The 18704-nt window shown below is 41.0% G+C and overlaps 2 long non-coding RNA genes across 2 annotated transcripts; one reads left to right on the forward strand and one right to left on the reverse strand.

Moving 5' to 3' along the window:
- The first annotated feature begins 2570 nt into the window (after positions 1-2570).
- LOC310755089 lies at positions 2571-11995 on the forward strand. The gene is made up of 4 exons (XR_014544149.1): positions 2571-2697; positions 3559-3667; positions 9819-10013; positions 10996-11995. It is a non-coding gene; the product is annotated as an uncharacterized lncRNA (long non-coding RNA).
- On the reverse strand, positions 10218-18329 carry LOC310755090. Its single transcript, XR_014544150.1, has 2 exons — positions 15196-18329; positions 10218-13510 (listed from the first exon to the last, which is right to left on the reverse strand). It is a non-coding gene; the product is annotated as an uncharacterized lncRNA (long non-coding RNA).
- Between the last annotated feature and the right edge of the window lie 375 nt (positions 18330-18704).

Genomic DNA, 18704 nt, shown 5'->3' on the forward strand with positions numbered 1-18704 from the left:
ACTTTACCTATCAACCCCCTTCTGCAACCCCTCTAATGCTAGCAGAAGCGGTATGCTAATCAGTTGTTTAATTTGCATAATTTACTGGTGGAATGATACATATTTTTATCCGCCTGAAAGTAGATCTGTTGGCAAAAGCTCTTCAGAGGTAAAAAGAGGGAAACTAAGGTTAAATTCAAGGGTTGATCAATGGAATAAAACACCAAATTGGAAAGATCTCAGATTTTTTTAATTTGCATTCTCAAACTTAACAGACAGTGCCAGTTACATACCCTGAAATTCTACAGACAAATTCTTATTGGGTAGAGGATATTGAGGATGTTTGTTTAGTATGGCAATGTCAATAAATATTTACCTGAGACATCACCCCCACTGTAATTCTGCCACATGAGAGCCAATCTACATGTTCAGAGAAGGCATTTAGTACAGTCACCTTGAATGTTGCAATTCAGAATGCCAGTGGGGAGATCACACTCCTGAATGCTCCCCTGCCTTGCAGTCAAAAGTTCCCACCTGTGGAAAGCACATATCGTAGTGTGACAAATTATAGGATGCTTTTTAAATGTGCTGTATTATTGATGCATTTGCCACCCTGGCAAATGGTGGGAGGAAGGGCAAGATGTACATAGAGGTAACAATAATAGCAGCAGCAACAACAACATTATTTCGCATATGCTTGATTTCTAATGCAGGGAATTGCTAACATGCAATCGTGCAATACAGTCATACCTTGGATCTCAAATGCCTTGGCTCCTGAACAAATTGGCTCCAGAACGATCGAACCCCGGAAGGGAGTGTTCCAGTTTTCAAACGTTCTTTTGGAACCCAAAAGTCCGACGCTGGTTCTGCGGTTTCCGATTGGCTGCAGGAGCTTCCAAATATTTTTGTTTCTGAACGTTTTGGAAGTCGAACAGACTTCTGGAATGGATTCCATTCGACTTGTGAGGTATGGCTGTAATGTTTTGACTTTGTACAGATCCAGAGAAATAGAGGGCCTTTTCACTGGCTATGTTCAGGTGTTGTCATTTCCTGCCCAGAGAGAACTGTCTCTTCACCCCTTCCCTGATGGAATTCTGCTGCACTTTGAAGTCCTTCCTTTTTAGGATGGGTTGTTAGTGATTGTAGTGACATTTGGCTGGCAGGTTTTACTGCTCTTCCTCTTATGGCCTTATTGTTCTGGCTTTGGCTGTTAGGGACATAAGAAGCTGCCTTATATTGAGGCAGACCATTGATCCATCTAGCTCAGTATTGTCCACACTGATCAGCAGTGAGTCGCCAGGATTCCTGGCAAGACTTTCTCCTGGCCCTACCTGAAGATGCTGGGAAGTGAACTTTGGACCTTCCTGCGTACAAAGCAGATGCTCTATCATTGAACTATGCCACTGTCTTTTTTAAGTACAGTTGTACCTTGGATCCCGAATGCCTTGGTACTTGAGTTTGGATTTGATATCCCGCTTTATCACTACCTGAAGGAGTCTCAAAGCGGCTAACATTCTCCTTTCCCTTCCTCCCCCACAACAAACACTCTGTGAGGTGAGTGGGGCTGAGAGACTTCAAAGAAGTGTGACTAGCCCAAGGTCACCCAGCAGCTGCTTCTGGAGCAGCGGGGACGCGAACCTGGTTCCCCAGATTACGAGTCTAGCACTCTTAACCACTACACCACACTGGCTCTCTTGGGAGCCAAAACTTGGAAGTTTTGGCTCCCAAACACTGCAAACCCGGAAGTGAGTGTTCCGGTTTACAAACATTCTATGGAAAATATAAGTGTAATAGTATCAACTTTATACATGAATGAATCCTCAGGAAAGGGAGAAATAATGAACAAAATATGTAAATAATGAACATATGGGAAACAATATATAATATGAAAATGCAACTTAGTGATTAAACTTCACACAGAAGAACAACATGCAAGATTAAAAACAACTAGAGCTTTACTATTGCTGACTCCCACATTGGCCTGCCTAAAACTTCACCAGCCCTCTAGTTAACATTTACTACATTGCTGGCCCAGCTACATGGTCTTTTAGTTTAAGAAGAGAACATGGGTACAAATCCAGAGTGAAATTCCAGGAATCAACCTTAGAGGAATGTTACTAGTGATCAGTCTGGTGTCTAGGATATGGAATCCAGGGAAATTAGTTCAGGTATTTTAAAAAATATATATAAAAAATTTAAGTCCAAACCTCACCTAAGAATGCTTAACGACATTCCTGACATGTCTTAGTTCTCGGGTGTAAAAATGGCGTCAGAGAAATTTTGCCAAATTGTCAAAATGTCAGGGAAAACCTGGAGATATGGCAACGCATTGGAAAACATAGCAGAAACAGCTCCAAAAGCTTAAACAATTTGGGCTTGTTCCCCAAACAGCTCAACAATTTTGTGGGTGTCAGGAATGTTATATTTTGAAATATGGCAACTCCCTGCTTAAGTCTAATCAATGCATGAAGGGGTTAATGCAGGAAGCTGTAACTAAGCTAGGCTTAGTTACATCACTTCCCCTCACCTGGGAGGAACTAGGCAATCAAGTTTATTGTTCCATCCCCCAGCCTATCAGAGAAGCTCAGCATGTGAAGAGGTTTGAGCTGGTTGCTCCACCACCTGGCTCTCATCACCCATTCTTGAGTTTGTAACTCAGCCAAATTTTGCTGCCAGTGCGATTTTCTGAAGCACACGAATCTCACTTTTGGAGAGTTTGTAAGTAAACCATTTTTAATTTGCCAAACATGGTCATTTTCCTATGCTGGGGGAAGAGAAACTCTTTTAAAAAGCAAAAAAGCTTTTTAAGGGGGCATTTTGGACCTCACTTGAAAGGGCATATTTTAAAAGTCTAACAGCCTATGTTTCCACACTTTGCTGTTTCTTCTCCTTGATCTCTCAGTGGGTGTTGATACCATCAACCACAATATTTTCCTGTACCAGTTCTGTGGGTTGGGAATTGGAGGCATAGTGATAGAGTGTTTCACTCTGCAATTTTAGTTTAAGAGACTATCATGGGGGGGGGGACTTCTGCTCAGACCCATGGTAGTTGTGCTGTGGGGTTCCACAAGGTTCCATCTTGTCCCTCATACTCTTTTAACAGATGAAACTGCTGGGAGATGTCATCAGGAAGTTTGGGGTGAGGGGGTCACCAATATGCAGTTAACACTCAGCTCTGTTGCTTCCTGCCATTGGAGTCCAGTGAGGCTGTGTGGCTGCAGAGAGCCGATTGCCAATTCATCCTCCCTCAGAGGCAGGTCAAATGGCAAGGTAGCTCTAGGTACAGTGGAGTGATTTGCTGAGCATAAACTCAACAAAGTGTGAACATAATAAAGGTCCACCTACTCCAGCATTCTAGATTGTTTCCAATAGCCAGGTGGTTCTAGACTGCTCTTGAGTTATCTGTTCTCTTACCCCGAACTCTTGCTCCACATCTCTTATTCCATAGCTCATAGCTGTTGATAGACCCATGAAATTGTCTAATCCTTGCAATAAATCATCTAATCTAGCAGTCACATTAGCGTGAAGAGTTGATCAGTAGTAGGCATGGAAGGAAAAAGGATCCTGCTGCATAAATAGACAAAAGGTGGTAATGCTGGTGAATATCAATATGCTACATGGCTAACTGAAAACTGGACGATGAGAGGCTATGAAAACCCAGAAGCCCAATGGGGCTGTGCCAGTTAAGGTGTGTAAGTTGTGCTGTTGGACAGAGGAGAGAAAGGGAACCTTGTCATGTTCTTCTGACAGTTCTTGCATCATTATCTACTGGGTTCAGGTGGAATGTAGAAATGGGAGCCATCGTGATCAACTCCATAGTTTTGCTCTGCTTAATCCTTTCTGCGTGGTCCTTAAAGCAATGCTAATAGCATTGCCTCTCTCAGGCAGGTCAAGGGCTTTTGAAAAAATCACAGCTACATGTTGCATGGATAATAAATATGATAAATAGTTCCCAGGCTGTGTGATTACATAATGATAGCCACATTCATTCACCTGTCTATCAAAAGAACTGCATTTAAAGTTTGAGCTCACCTCCCATGGGTCCTGAGAACTGCAGTTGGAGTGTTGGTTTATACTTTTTTCACATTTTTCTCAACAGTGGGCTAAGTGCAGGGAGGTTAAACATGAGTCCCTTTTGCTTAGTAATCCATTAGCTAATGGGTATGTAAGACCATCACTAAGTTCTGTTTATTCTTTAACACCATTAAGGAACACCTGCTGTGCAGAATAACTCACCTGCCAAATAAGAGTGATAGTTGAAATAAAATATATATTAAGAGCTGTTAGAAGGTTGCTCTGTATTGTTTAACACTCAGAGGGCATGACTGGGATCGAAAGAGGAGCAAAATGCTACACATTGACACATGGGAGCCTGAGCACATTCCTAGAAATATTATTGCTGGATGACTCTAGTCTGTAGATTCTAGCAGCAGAGATCTTAACGTGTAAATTTGTGGCTGTGCTTATTCTACAGGCAACAGCTTTCTGAACCACTTTCTAAAGCTCAGTCTCCTTAATTCTGAAGACCTGAAGTGGAGGCTTGTTGTGGAATATTTGAGATTATTCTGAAAAAATGCTTTGTGCGACCTGGTTTACCTCTGAGGTTGCCAAGAGATGTTTGTGAATGTCCTGTCTTCTGTCTTTCATCATTCACCATCTTTTCAATGGTCTGCCTGATTGCATGCCTGTGCTTCCACAAAACCTTATGACACACTACAATGGGCTTTTCTGTAAGTCAAGGGTGGGGAGCTGGAGCTGCCCAGTGGAACTGATCATACTCAAGGGGTCAGCCAAGTTGGACACGTGGGTGGGACCACTCACCTGACATCACACTGAAAGCAAACCATGCTGGTGAAGGACCAGCACCTTGCAAGCCACAGGTTGTTGTGCTTTCATAGTGCCTTGCATGGGGTTTTGTAGGTGCCACCTATCTGCTGATGGGTGGTGACTGCAACCCCCACTTCCAGCCCATCCATGTCTTTACTTGTGTCACACCCAACATTGTAAATTAGGGCCACAGGCAATAGGTTCTGCACAGCTGTGGAAAGTGCAAAGGGTGTGTATGCTGCCTGCTACTCTTATTAGTTCCTTGATTTGTTTTAAGTGAAGCCGTTTTTGTTGTTAAAGAAATCAGTGCCTAAAATATTTTTAAGACTTCAACAGAAGACATTACATTGTTGTGGATAAACTAGCAGATTTCCAGGCCATTGTGCTGTCTGGGGGTCTAGGAGCAGATCTGGCTAAAAATGTTGCTGAACAAAGGGTATGAACTATTATTCCTTCCTTAACTAGCATGAGCACTGACATCCAGGGGAAAGTGAGGAGCCATTGTTGTGAATAGGCTATTACCTTATGGAGCTCTGCTTCTACTTTCTTTCTTTCTTTGATCTGGAATGGCATCATACTCTAACATTACAAAGCAGTCTATTCAGGATAAATATGCTAGCAGGATTTGATTCCTGCAGGAAGTTCCCACTGCCATTTGAGAGGCTTCAAGTGGTACCATTAAGCTGTTGCCTGATTCATGGGTTACCTTTGCTCTGATAAGGTGCAGGCTGCGGGAGGGGGGACTGATGTGGGAAACACTCAAGAGGTCCAGCCTATCACCACCAGTCCTCCCTCCCCCTCCCCTCCCCCCCTCTCTGCATGTCTCCAGTGCAGTGTTGGAGCCACTCTAGGGGAGCAGCTTTGTGTCCATAACCACACTGGAAAACTAACATACTGATTTTACCCTAGACGCCTTTGTTTTTTTTTTTTTTTAAAAAAAGCATGTCAGTTTTCCCCACTCTTTATCTTTCCAATTATCTGTATCTGTAACAAATAAACTATGGTAAAATATCTCATGCAGGTCACTGCAAATCCTGAGGGTGTTGCTACGGCAGGAGGGCTTTCCATAACATAGCAAGCTGAAAGCAGGGCTAATCTTAGCCATTTTGGAGACCTTAATATTTATTTTACGTTATTTCTAAAACATATAGGCTGTCATATCAAAGTGTCCTCAGCCTAAGACTACCTAAGACTTAATCCCACCGATGCCCCTTGCCTCCCTTCCTCTGTCCACGCTCACTCACCGTGGGCCTGAGCTGCTCTGCCACCTTCGCTAGGGCGGGATGGGGATCCCTATGGAAGCTGGTGGACTGCATAGGGGTTTCCGGTTGTGCCCCCTCAGAATTTTGCGCCCGGGGCCATGGACCCCTGCCCCCCATGCTACGCAACGGGCCTGAGAGAATGAGGCTGTTTTTATTTGATGGTGGAATCTCATCAGAATCTCCACTGTCTGCACCTCCAGGAGGTAGGTATCCCTCACTTGAGAGGGCAACACCAGAGAAGGCCCTCTGATGTTATCACCACACAGTGAGCCAAGGCCAGTGGTGGGAAAATGAGAAGCACTCTGACAAGCCAGCTGTGAAGTTTGGGATAGATGGAATGGGAGGTGGCGTGGTGACAAATAGTTTGTCCTCAGGGTGTAATTATTCCATTTATAGGCCACCTTTGTTCCAGGAAGTTCAAGGCAGTATCAGTTTAAATGTTTTCAATGCTTTTTATTGTTTTGTTGTTGTTTTTTGAAATAGTATTCTTCTGTTTTGTTGTTTGCTATACTGGGTGGGGTAGAAATATTAATTTTGTTGTTGTTTGGTGTGTCCCCCATTTTATCCTGAAAGCAACCCAGTGAGATAGGCCAAGCTTGAGAGTATGTGGTGAGCCCAAGGTCACCTAGAATCATAGAATCATAGAGTTGGAAGAGACCACAAGGGCCATCGAGTCCAACCTAGTAAGCCTCATGGCTGGGTAGAGGTTTGAACCTGGGCCTCTGTTTTGGTCTGCCACTTTTACCACTGCACCACAATGGCTCAGTTTAACTATTAACTCTTGCACACATGTTGCACTCACTAGGCCCACCATCCCTGACAATTGACCATGCTGAGTGAGGCTGATGGGAGTTGGAGTCCGACAACATTGGGGAGGGGCACAGGTTCCCTACTCCTGCTGTAGACTCAGAGCTAAGTCTAAAGTTGGACATTCTCTCTCTTTCTGTATTTGTATTTGTGTGTGTGTTTGCAGGGCTTTTTTTACAGCCAGAACTCACCAGAACTCAGTTCTGGCACCTCTCAGGTGGGCGACATTGCCATTATAATAGAACAAGGGAGGCGCTCATGGTGAGTTCTAGAAAAATAGCACTGTGTGTTCACACATGTGTGTACACACACAGAACTAAAATCACAGATATGACATCGTTTGATAAATATAGTCTCTGACATGCTGGTATGGGAGAGGTCACTGACAGTCACTAAGTTGTAACCTGCTGACAAGAATTTGAAATTCTCTTCCAGAAGTTTGCCAGTAGTCTCACAAGTGATGTAATCAGAACACCTTGAACTTGTGGCCGTATAAGCAAGAGGCATATGGGGGTAATAATACATGACAGGAAGAAATCAGAAAGATTTTGTATTCTATATTAAACATGACTGTGAAGGGCAATAGAAGTAATTAACCTGGGACTTTCTGCATGCAAAGTAGGCAGTAGTGCTCATCTACTAATCTACAGCCCTCCCCATATGGTGAATGGCTGTTCGTGCTTCAGATTTTATTACATGTTTTGTGTATTTAGGCAGAATTGTAGACCAGCTCCAGCCTCTCTCGTGAATTTACTATCCCAGGTGCTGGAGTGAACATGCTCAAGCTAATATTAACCAAGCCATTCAGATTTTGAATAAATTAAAACTTGTTCTATCTCTTCTATGAAATGGATGCTCATCACCTGTTCCACATTCATCAGTGACAGATTTAGACTGTGGGCTGCTTCACATAATCACCTTTTGGAACTAAACTTATAACACCTACGGTCCCAAATGTAAAACAAACATTTGGAATACAAGTGGTTCAAAAACTCTTGCTGGTGATGCTTTTGATGGATCACTCATATTCACCACCTCAATATTGGCAATACTAAATTGTTCAACTGCCCTTCACATTCTGAAGGTCCTGGGAGCCACTTAGCATAGGTTCTTGGCAAGCCAATAGTACATGTCTGTTTGTGTCGCTCTCTGTGTGTCAGTGTTAGAAACTGAGATATGAAAGCTAGGAGCTAAATGGCACCTTAAACCTAGGTTATGGGCTGTTATGTACTAAGTTGAATAGGATCCAAAAGGCAGCAGTCTGATTGGTCCTAGAACAATAGGATTCAGAATGCAACAGTTTGATTGGTCCACAGGAGCCACTCAATCCAGCTCCAGGTGGAAGTGAATCCGCAACCTGATTGGCCTACAGATGAATCCTGGAATTAGCCAATCACGTGGGGCCCATTGTGTAAATAATGTATATAAAGCAGACATTCTGGGGGAACTTGCATTCCTCCTCACCACTATGAGCTGAATAAAGAGCATGAAATCCACTCTCGACTCCCGAGTATATTTCATGGGCACAACAATTGAATGTCTAGGTGCGCTTTTTAAATAACAATACAGATGAACTGCAGATAAAATATTATGTTCATTTTTCATATAGTCTAGTCCTTCCCCTGCCCACTCCCCTAATATTCTTAAGAGGGTCTCTTCTCTAGTCTTCAGAGAGTAGCTGGAAGTGGAGAGGTAGAAAAGGTTCTCCTTTCCTTCCACTCTGCAGTTTTAATCTGAAATCTTAGGCGCAGTACTGCGCCCACAGCTCAGAAACTGCTTGTGCTAATGAAATTCCCTGTCGCAAAATGTACCTAGAACAATGGGAGTTTCGAACACTGCTCTCTGTGTGTTTGTATTTACATACTAATATTCTTCGTACCTGATAAGACCTCTAAATCCGCTACCTTATTATGGTGTAGCTTCCAAAATGATAGTGATGGGACCATCAAATTATAGTAGCAGAGGGAGCAGTAATTTGAAAACTGGCATTCCAGGGCACTGTGGGTACAGTACAGCTAAAGCTGTGTATGCAGTCCTTACACACTTGCCTGGAAGCAAGGTCCGTTGAATACAGTGGAGTTTACTTCTGAGTAAGCATGAGTTGGGACCATGCTGAGTATCTCATTGTTTTTAATGTGGGTGTTAGACACTATATTGTTTGATAAATAATGATGTCATGAAACTACCGCCTCATTAGATGATCACATATCTCTGTACTGTGATTCATGGCCTTCTGAGGCATTTTCGGTTGCCCAATACTCTTCTGTTTTGAAGAACGGTAACCCTGTGGCCCTCCAGATGTTGTTGGGACTACAACTACCATCATCCCCCAACCACTGTCTGTACTGGCAGGGACTGATTGGAGATGGAGTCTGGCAAATATCTGGACAACCTTAGGTTAGCCACTTATTGTATGTGGAGCAGCTTTATACCGAGTCAGACTACTTGACCATGTACTATGGCCTACTCTTGATGGCAGCTCTCTTAGGCCTTTGGGTCTTTTCCATTGCTACTATAGGAAACCCTTTTATATTCTCACAGGCAACCTTAAAATGAGGTTAGACAAATTGATGGATGATAAGGCCTTTTCATTGGCCTATCAATGGTCTATATGGATGTATACAACCCCCTCAAGATCAGCGGTAATGTGTTCCTGAATGCTGGTTGAGGGAAACAACAGCAGAACAAGACTGTTGTACTCACTGCTATTTTTCTAGAAAAAGAGGTGCTGGAACTCACCATAAATGTCTCCCTTGTTATCTTATAATGTCAATGATGCCCACCTGAGAGGTGCAAGAATTGTGTTCCAGTGAGTTACAGCTGAAAAAAAGCCCTGGTTTACCCATGCATGTGTGCTTCCAATGGACATCTGGTTAGCCACTGTTGGATACAAGATACTAGACTTGGGTCTGATCCAGCAACGCTGTTTTTACGTTCTTTCAGTGAGATCCCAGGACTGAACCTGAGACTGCCTGTTTACAAAGTATGTGACAAACCACTGAACTATGCTCCTTCCATGCACATGAAGCATTTTCCAACACTGAAGACATTGGGCTAGCCACAAATGGACCACTTATGCGCGATAGCTCCTCAGATGCATAACAGAGCCCCAAGATCATGGTGGTTCTCTTCAGAGCTGTAAGTACAGAATGTATTTTTTCCCCTACAGCAAATTTATCATAAGCAGCCCACAATGCATTCTTCCCCCTATTTTTGCTGCTTCATATTTTACAACAGAATGCCGAAGGGGTGTCCATTCCATTGCCGCTGTCTGACATTCAGCACTTTTCGTTGTCTGTCAACTTCGCAGAGCCAAATGAATAAATACACAGCCAGGAGCTGCACTCACAGACAGGAAGTAACTTTAATTAAATATTGTGAAAGTTGAAAAGTTTTTACAGCTTGAATTTCTGCAAAAAAATTATAACAATCTCTACAGTAGTTAGTTTTCTCTAACAATAGAACTGTACAGTGTGTGTGTCTATTCCAAAAGGTTTAGTTAAGAAGGTGAACGATTAGTAGATTCAGAGATGACTTCATTTTAGATGCAGCCTGGTACACTGGAGAGGAAATGGGCATCCTCCACACAACTCAGCCAATCAGAGGCTTCACTTTGTAAAGACTGAAACATGGTCATTTCCACTTAAAGCCATATTCTGTTAAGAGCGGCATCTTTAAGAATCATGTAAAAGTCATAGGATCTATTTGGGGCAGGGAGATTTTTAAATATAAATTTCCTTTTATCAGCACGCTATAAATACTTGGAGAAACAAATTCTACCTATTGTTCAAAGGATCTTTGGACGTTGAAGGAAAGGGGTTATACATGTATATGACTTTGTATGAGTGTCTAAACTGGTGCAACTCTGTCTGAATGGGTTCAGTGGAGGGCATCACTGGACAAAATATGGCTTTAAATTTGATTACATTGCAGTGCCGTTGCTTACTATGTGAATTAGAATAAATGTTTGAACGATAGAGAAGCAATACATTGATATTCCTTATATTTTCCAGTTTCTTTATATGTGAGTGTGTTCTTATTGTTCTAGGGGCAAAAACCTTATGGATTTTTTCTTTCTTTCTTTCTCTCCTCCCCCCAACCCCACTCCCCTTCCCAAAAGATCACACAGTGATATCTGAGTGAAATCAATTGCAAAATTCAAACAGGAAGCATGCACAGTTGCAGCATTGTTGCTTGGCTAGAAAAAAGTCACATTGTCTTAAGGTAACAAAACAGTTCTTTTGTGCTTTTCAAATTCCTTTTTTTTCTCCTTAGAATGTTAGTGATGATTGACAGTTCTGGTGCGCAGTACAATGTACAAGTGAAATGAATATGATTTGCATTGTTAAGGCATCCAATCTGCTGGTTTATATTCATGTGAAAGACAGAGAAATATACAAGCAGACAAGAAAGAAAGTATTTTCATTGATTTCTATGAAGTTTCTCCCCATATTTAATGCACAAAAAATGCGTCACTCCAAAGGGGAGAGATTCCATGCATATTAATAGAGTAAAACAGCATTAGATTTTTTTTTATAAGCCTCAAAAGCAAAGGATACTTTTTTAAACCTACATAACTAAATGCTACAAGAATAATATGCTACCTTTTGCCATATATTGGGGGAAAAAACCTTCTTAACTTACAAATAATACAAAAATAGACAATGGCTTTTGAGTGAAAATTAAACCAAAATGGAAGCATGGTTTAAAACAATTACTAAAAAACCCTATAAATGAATTGTATTAAAATCACATTTAAACAGCTAATACACCTGTGAATGACCAAACAAATTAGCACTTTTCACATAGCAAACATACACAATAAAATAAACTGGGATGCTGCAGGGAAAAAGCAATGTACAAATTCCAAAGATAAATACATTATTTATATGGATATTTTACAAAATTCTTCTTTTTAAAAAAGCTTTTTTTCTTTAATTCATTTTGCAAGCATGTGCAATCTTAAAGGTAGTGAGCTCATTTTGCAAAATATGCAGTAATTCTCGTGTGTGACTGTGTATGTGATTGAAAAAACTGTCTTAAGACATTAAATTGTATAAATAGAACAATAACTTTGGCCAAAAAAAAAAACCACCCCAAAAGATCTACAGTATTTATAACTACATACAAAACGCAATGGCAAAGGGGGGAAACAATCAGGTAAATGCATCCTTAGAGGTTTTCTGCACCGTCAACTAAGTATGCTCCCTACATAATGAGAGCTAAATTCATGTGAGGGTTTACTTTGCAAACCTTCACATAACACTCTGTCTCCTCCGCCCTTTTTTCATATTTTAATTTTCTATGTATAAAAAAAATGCCACTACCTGTTGCTTAAGAGAGTTTTTCGCAAACCAAAAGGGTTGACTGATATAAAAGCAATCGCAGCTTGATACGGACATGTCGTTTTGTGTGCATGTGTGCTTCTGGGCCATCTCTGGGACGGCAGGATGAAGTTGTCTTCTGCCCCTGGCCCCAACAAACAAAACCAAAAACCCCATGTAAGTAAGCTAGGAAATATATTTCCGTTGAGAATATGCAGAAATGCAATGAAGTGGCTCACGTTTGTGCCTTTGTCCTGCCACACCAGATCCCAAAGAGATTTGTATGTGTAGACAGGGTTAAACTGTAATTAAGGAGGCCACTCATTTGGAAAAGTTTGATATAAGCTAAAGACAGAGAGAGAAAGAGAGAGAGCCATGCTAATCTAATTCTGCAGTTTTTAGCATTATATCCAGAGGCACTGGGTTTTCCAAGGTAAAAGGTGGGATATGCATGTCCTTAGCTACACTTTTGCTAATTTTTCTGTCTTGCATTATTTACACAGTCACCTAAGTACAATATTCTAAGAAAGATGCCCCCTCCCCCCAAAAAAAATTTCTCACTGCCTCTAAAATGGAATCCTAATGTGGTAAGTGTGTGTGCATTTATGTGTGCATATGCACGTGTGTGTATACATACCCCACAGAACTACACACACACCTCCCAAGAATGCAAAACATCAGATGAGTGAACTGTCGCTGGAGGAGTAACACAAATAAGCCAACCCTTAACTGGCACTGCCATTACTCTTCTAAGGAAAGAAAAACAACCAACACCCCTATTCTGGCACTTCTACTTCTGTTCCACACAAACTTGATTTGTTTTTTTTTAAAAAAAGTGTCGCCACTTTATTTCCCTTCATTATACCTTTTAAAAAAGAGTCCCTAGTGATGGCACCCCTTCTCCCATTATGATTTGTAAAAGACAAATAGTGACTGAGTTAATCGTAAACCAAGAAGACACAAGTGGATTTTTCTTCATGACACAAAATAAATCTCTCCCCCAAGAACCTAGGATAGACAGCACAAAGTAATACCTTCCACTTGCAGGCTCCGGGTAAATTTCAGTATTATTTTGCAAGGACGGGTTTCCCCCCACCATTTTATTTTGTTAAAAACATTGCAATTATTGTGAGATTCTTCCTTTTTTCCTTAATAAGGAAGAAAGAGAGAGAGAGAGAGAAAGGCCTGAGTTAAAAGTTCCGCTCTGGGACTTGTGTCAGACTTTGTTCTGAAGCAGAATCCAAGTTCTTCATTAGTAAAATTCTTCAAGGCAATCCTTTCACATGGGGGGAACTATCATGCCAGATATAGCTGTTAAATGGAGGAGAAGAAAAAGAGAGAGAGATAAATCATTCTGTAAAAGAGAACATTCCAAATATTTTCTAGCAGTTCATTCATCTGTGTTGCAATTTAGATTTTTATTTAAGCATGCCTAATTCTGTGCTGGATTTAGGCCTTATTTCATATGTATATGCCCAGAAAATTTTTTAAAGGGCTTGGGATAATACATCTCCCAAGCATATTTAATGGGATGTAATTCCCATGTAATGCCTACATCTTTAATTAAGACACATGCTTAATGAAGGTCAGTCCAAACTTCAATCCAAAGTTCCTTAAGCTTTGAGAAATCAGTAGAAAGTTTTACAATAATCAAGCACATTTCGGTAAAAAGTCTGTTCAATGGCAATTAAAATCAACATTTTATAATCTTAAAAAAATCAGACGGTTGCTTACAAATATGGTTCCTCTTTTATTTATTTTAAAGGTAGGAGGATGGGGTGTCATTGTAAAGGAACTTGCAAAGACTAAAATGTAACTGCAACATACTTTGATCACACAGAAAGCTCTCAACTGTCAAACTATAACTTTGGGCAATCCTTAACCCCCAACCCAACATAGTCTCAAACTATTGTGGCCATCTATGTAAGAACATAACAAGTTCAGACCAAAGGTCTCTCTAGTCTAGCATCCTGTTTCTGATGGTGGCCTGCCAAATACTTTCAAGAAACCTGCAAGCAGAGCACAAAGGCAATTGCCCTTCCCAAATATTGTTGCCTCCACTACAGTACTAATATTCTGAGATATACTCCCTCTGGACTTGGATATTCTATTTAGCTATCATGGTCAATAGCCATTGGCAGACTTAACCTTCATGAAAGTCTCTAATCATGTTTTCAGGTCATCCAAGACAATGGCCATCACAACTATTTGTGGCGGTGAACTCCATAAGCTTGATGACACATTGCATGAAGAAGTATTTTCTTCTGCCTGTTGTGAATCTACTGCCAGCCAGTGTCATTGGGTGAGCCCAACTTCTAGTGTTACGGAGCAGCAAGAAAACTTGTATCCATTTTGCCAACATCATGCATACATTTATAATGTTCTGTATCCTGCGTGACTTCAAGCCCTTGGGTTTCTATTTTTCTTGGCAATACACAAACCCCCTGATCTCAAACAAGCCAGCTAGTGAACAGTCCAGAAGCCCTTGCCTTTTTTTAGCTGTATAAATGGTTTACACCTGGTTGCGGTGGCATTATGCTGCCGCAAATCTGGCCCACTTGGAAGCAATAATGTATGCAAATGTTGAATATATGAGTCTCTCAGGTTGTGCAGTTAGCTTGCCAGCTGCCACGATGTATGTGTGATGCTGGCATTGAAAATTGCCATGCTAGGAGGCTTGCCCGGGTAATTAGGGCTTGCATAAATTACCACTGCTATGAAGGAGCTCCCACCACAAGGAAGCAGTAACACTACAGCTGAAAGCTATATATCCCATTCCAGTTCAGCCCTTGAAAAGATGTCATTTGTGACTGATAAATAATTTCCCACTAAAGTTGAATTCATTCCCCCCCCCACAAAGACATCTTCAGTAGAGTGTTTTGTATCACATGGTGACTCAAATAACTCAGTCCAGTTTTCAGACAAATTAAGCTAGAGTCTTTCCTTTTAAGCCAGTTTAAAATCACATTGACGCCAATGGGACAAAATTGACTCACTTCAAATTAATCCATTCATGCATCAGGATGTTTGGACATTTAGACCTAGAAAGATCTGCAATGATAATCTGGTCTCAGCCTTTCTATGTAATGCCCAAAATGATCTAGTGTAAGGAAACACATCCCTAAGCTTGGAGTTACATATGGTTCATGGTGACTGTGGTCGCAAGGTCACCTCTCTAAAATGCCAGCTGCATACCATCTCAAACATCTGGGCAGATTTCTTGGGGAAGAACTCAGACCCATAACTGATTCAAATTCACTGTGCTTTAATTGCAGTTGCATTAATTTGATAAGAACCAAGCAATGTGAAAGACTTGCAGACCAGGGAGTGGGAAGGAATGTTTACTCCACAAACATCGCCATATGTGCATGAATTACAAGACTAATCAGCAAGAGGGAGGCAGTTTAAGCAAACAGCAATGACTAAATGAAGTAAAACAAAAGACGAAAGGATGAAAATAAATTATGCATTTGGAACTAGGCATCATAAGGATATGACCTGTTGTGGTAGCACAACAGCCATTTCCTTTAAAAATAAACCTGGAGTCTCTCTCCTGATTCTTCAAAAGACCAGCATAGTGTGAATAAAGCCTTTACAAGCAACATATTTCTTTAATCTCTGATGAAACTGCGATCAGAGATTTTGGAAGGAGGAACACATATAAGAATATGGTCACAGGTTAAACTTTGCACTGTTTAACATTTTAAATTCTGAATGTTTAAATATTTATTGAAAATCTGGAAGTAGCAGGAAAGATGGCTTATCCAGACACTGGAAAGCTATTACTATGTCAACAGTTTTGGAATGATCTTGATATTTCCAAGCTAGAGGAAACATTAGAACATAAGAACCACCTGCTGAGCCAGGCCAAAGGCCCATCTAGTTCAGCACCCTATTTTCACAGTAGCCACCCAGATGCCTTATGGGAAGACAACAAGCAAGTGTAACAACACTCTAAGCACTTACAGTTCCAGCAGCTGGTATTCAGAAGCATATTCATTTGACAGTGAAGGCAGAACATAGTCATTGCTAGCCTTATCCACCATGAATTTGTCTAGCCAATTGGTGGCCATCACTAGGTCTTCAGGGAATGAATTCTACTACATCTTGTGAGGGCAAATTAATTTTTTGGAATGAACATTTACTAACTGCTGAATGTTTCCATGGCATTAGACCACAGTACTTGAAAGGCTGCCTTTTTCCACACCAGTTTGCCTCTTCACTGAGGTCATCCTTTGAGGTGGTCTCTTCCTGGTGCTTCCACCAACTGGGCTGCAGTGCAGCCATGGGTTGTGACCAGGAAAACCTTCCAAGACAAGAGTGGGAACCCATTTTACATTCTGACTGCCATATGCCCTTCTTAGCAACATTTTGGGAACCACATGCCGGTGGTGGGAAGAGCAGGAGTAAGGGTGAGCAGTGGAATGGTATCTTAAAAATCAGCAATAAAATTGGGAATTAAGCTTAGAGCCACACTAAAAACTTTCGCAGGGTTACAGCCATAACAATGGCTGTGCATTTACGCATTATGCTTTTTGCCCATTTTATAAGCTCCTCCCCCTTCCACACTGAACTGCTATGTATAATATTTGCAGAATAAATACAGTTTGTTTTAATTCATACTGGCGGAATTGTCATGTACTGCTGTACTGGATGACCCTTGCTCCAAAAAGCATGGTCAAAATTAAAGGGTCCAGGAACTCAGACCAGACCAAATTTCATAAAAATCATACACAGGCTTTACTAAAACAAAACTTTACAAGAGAGAAAAACTCCAAATAATCACACAGATTAAAGTAGCTCAGAAGGTAAGAGAACAACAAACACTAACTTATCCAGCTAATTAACATAAACGATTACACTTAAATCTCAGTAGGCTGAGCAACAGAACAAGATGCTATCAAAAGCCCAAATAGATGCTGACCTCGGCTTAGCTGGCTGCCGAGAGCTCCCACCAATCCAGGTTTTTTAGGAACTTAGACCATGGGTGTTCACCTCTTCCACCCAATTACCTTGTGACACCGGCCTTGAAGCCTTAATGGGAGACAGCTGTATGTAAGCTCATTTTCTCTGAGGTTCTAACCCATTCCCATAAACCAGTCTTAAAGGGGTGATAGCACCACAACTGCCTATTACTCTATGGTACCACATATACCAGACTGATGCTATAGCCCAGATGATACCAGGAATTCTTTCTTAAGAGGTGGTTAAGGCATTCTGTGCCCAGAGTGGTGGCTACTAAGATTCTTGTAGATTCTGGAAACTTCAGTAAGAAATTGCCAGACGTATGGTATCATGCTGGGTGGGAGAAACTCTCTGTGGCTAACCTGTATCACTTTGGCACTTACTACACCTTACCCCGTATTAGTAATTTTGACTGTCCTTTCTAGAACATCATTATTAGGCTGTTAACAATAAAGGAGCACCTGGAAGTGAATAAAATGTTTTTGCAGATTTTCTGTATTGGGCATTTCTTAACTCTGCAATGATTTTCTAAGCAAATACGATTTCTCCTTTTAGGAAAGCTTAACATTTCACTATAGCTAAATGCAAGAAACTGTGCCAATGGAAGAGAAATGGAATAAAACACAGCATAAGCGTGAGGTTTTCAAAGAACAGCTACCATTACTATTGCTGAAGAAGCCTAATACTTCTGAATTAAATTACAAGTCAAAAGGCAGAATGACGTTCGGAATTTCTTTCTGCTTAAAAGGTTTCTTATTTCCATTCTGCCAAGGCCTTATCATGCTACTTTTGTACTTTAAGTGTCTTAGTTACAGGACCACCTAGGCTTTTTTTCTGGTTCAATGTGAAATTGATTCTGAAAAGGGAAATATCGCAGGATTCCCCCACCCAAAACCTGACAAAAGCAAAATGTATTTTTACAAAAACAAAATGAATGGCTGTTATGTCTCCATCATGTTCTAATTTAGATAAGGATAACCTATGACGATGATCTATAAAAGAAAAAAAAAAAAGATTTCATTCTATATTCCACACAAAAACTGTGTGGTTAAAAACACCACTACCAGTGAAATATGACTGTTGTTCTAGTGAAGGGTTTGGATAAGGCTTCCTCAACCTTGGCCAGAATGCCAATGGGAATGATGCAGGATACTGAGGTAGCATCAGCAAGGCCTTTTGTTTTTATTGTTGAAATAAAGAACAGAAAAGAAAGTGGAGAGCCTCGTGCACCTTGTATTATTACAAAGGTAAGATTGTCCCCATTTCCTTAAAGTCCCCACTTTTGAATGATCCCATGAAAGTGGGGGGGCAGCTTTTACCCCTTACACAAACAATAGCACACATAATTGACTGTGCATTTCTGAGCAGATTTGGCATGCCTTGAGTGTGGTGTAAAATAGCATGATGCTGTAGAGAAAATCTAACCAATGAAGTTCCACTTTGCTCTAAAAAGACAAACAATATTAGTGACAGAAGCTGATGTCAGTATGCTATCTGAGCATTTCAATCTGGAATGTGACATAGGTAGTGATTAATCAGC

The sequence above is a fragment of the Podarcis filfolensis genome (assembly GCF_964270895.1).
Source record: "Podarcis filfolensis genome assembly, contig: HAP1_SCAFFOLD_165, whole genome shotgun sequence".
In the NCBI taxonomy this organism is placed as follows: domain Eukaryota; kingdom Metazoa; phylum Chordata; class Lepidosauria; order Squamata; family Lacertidae; genus Podarcis; species Podarcis filfolensis.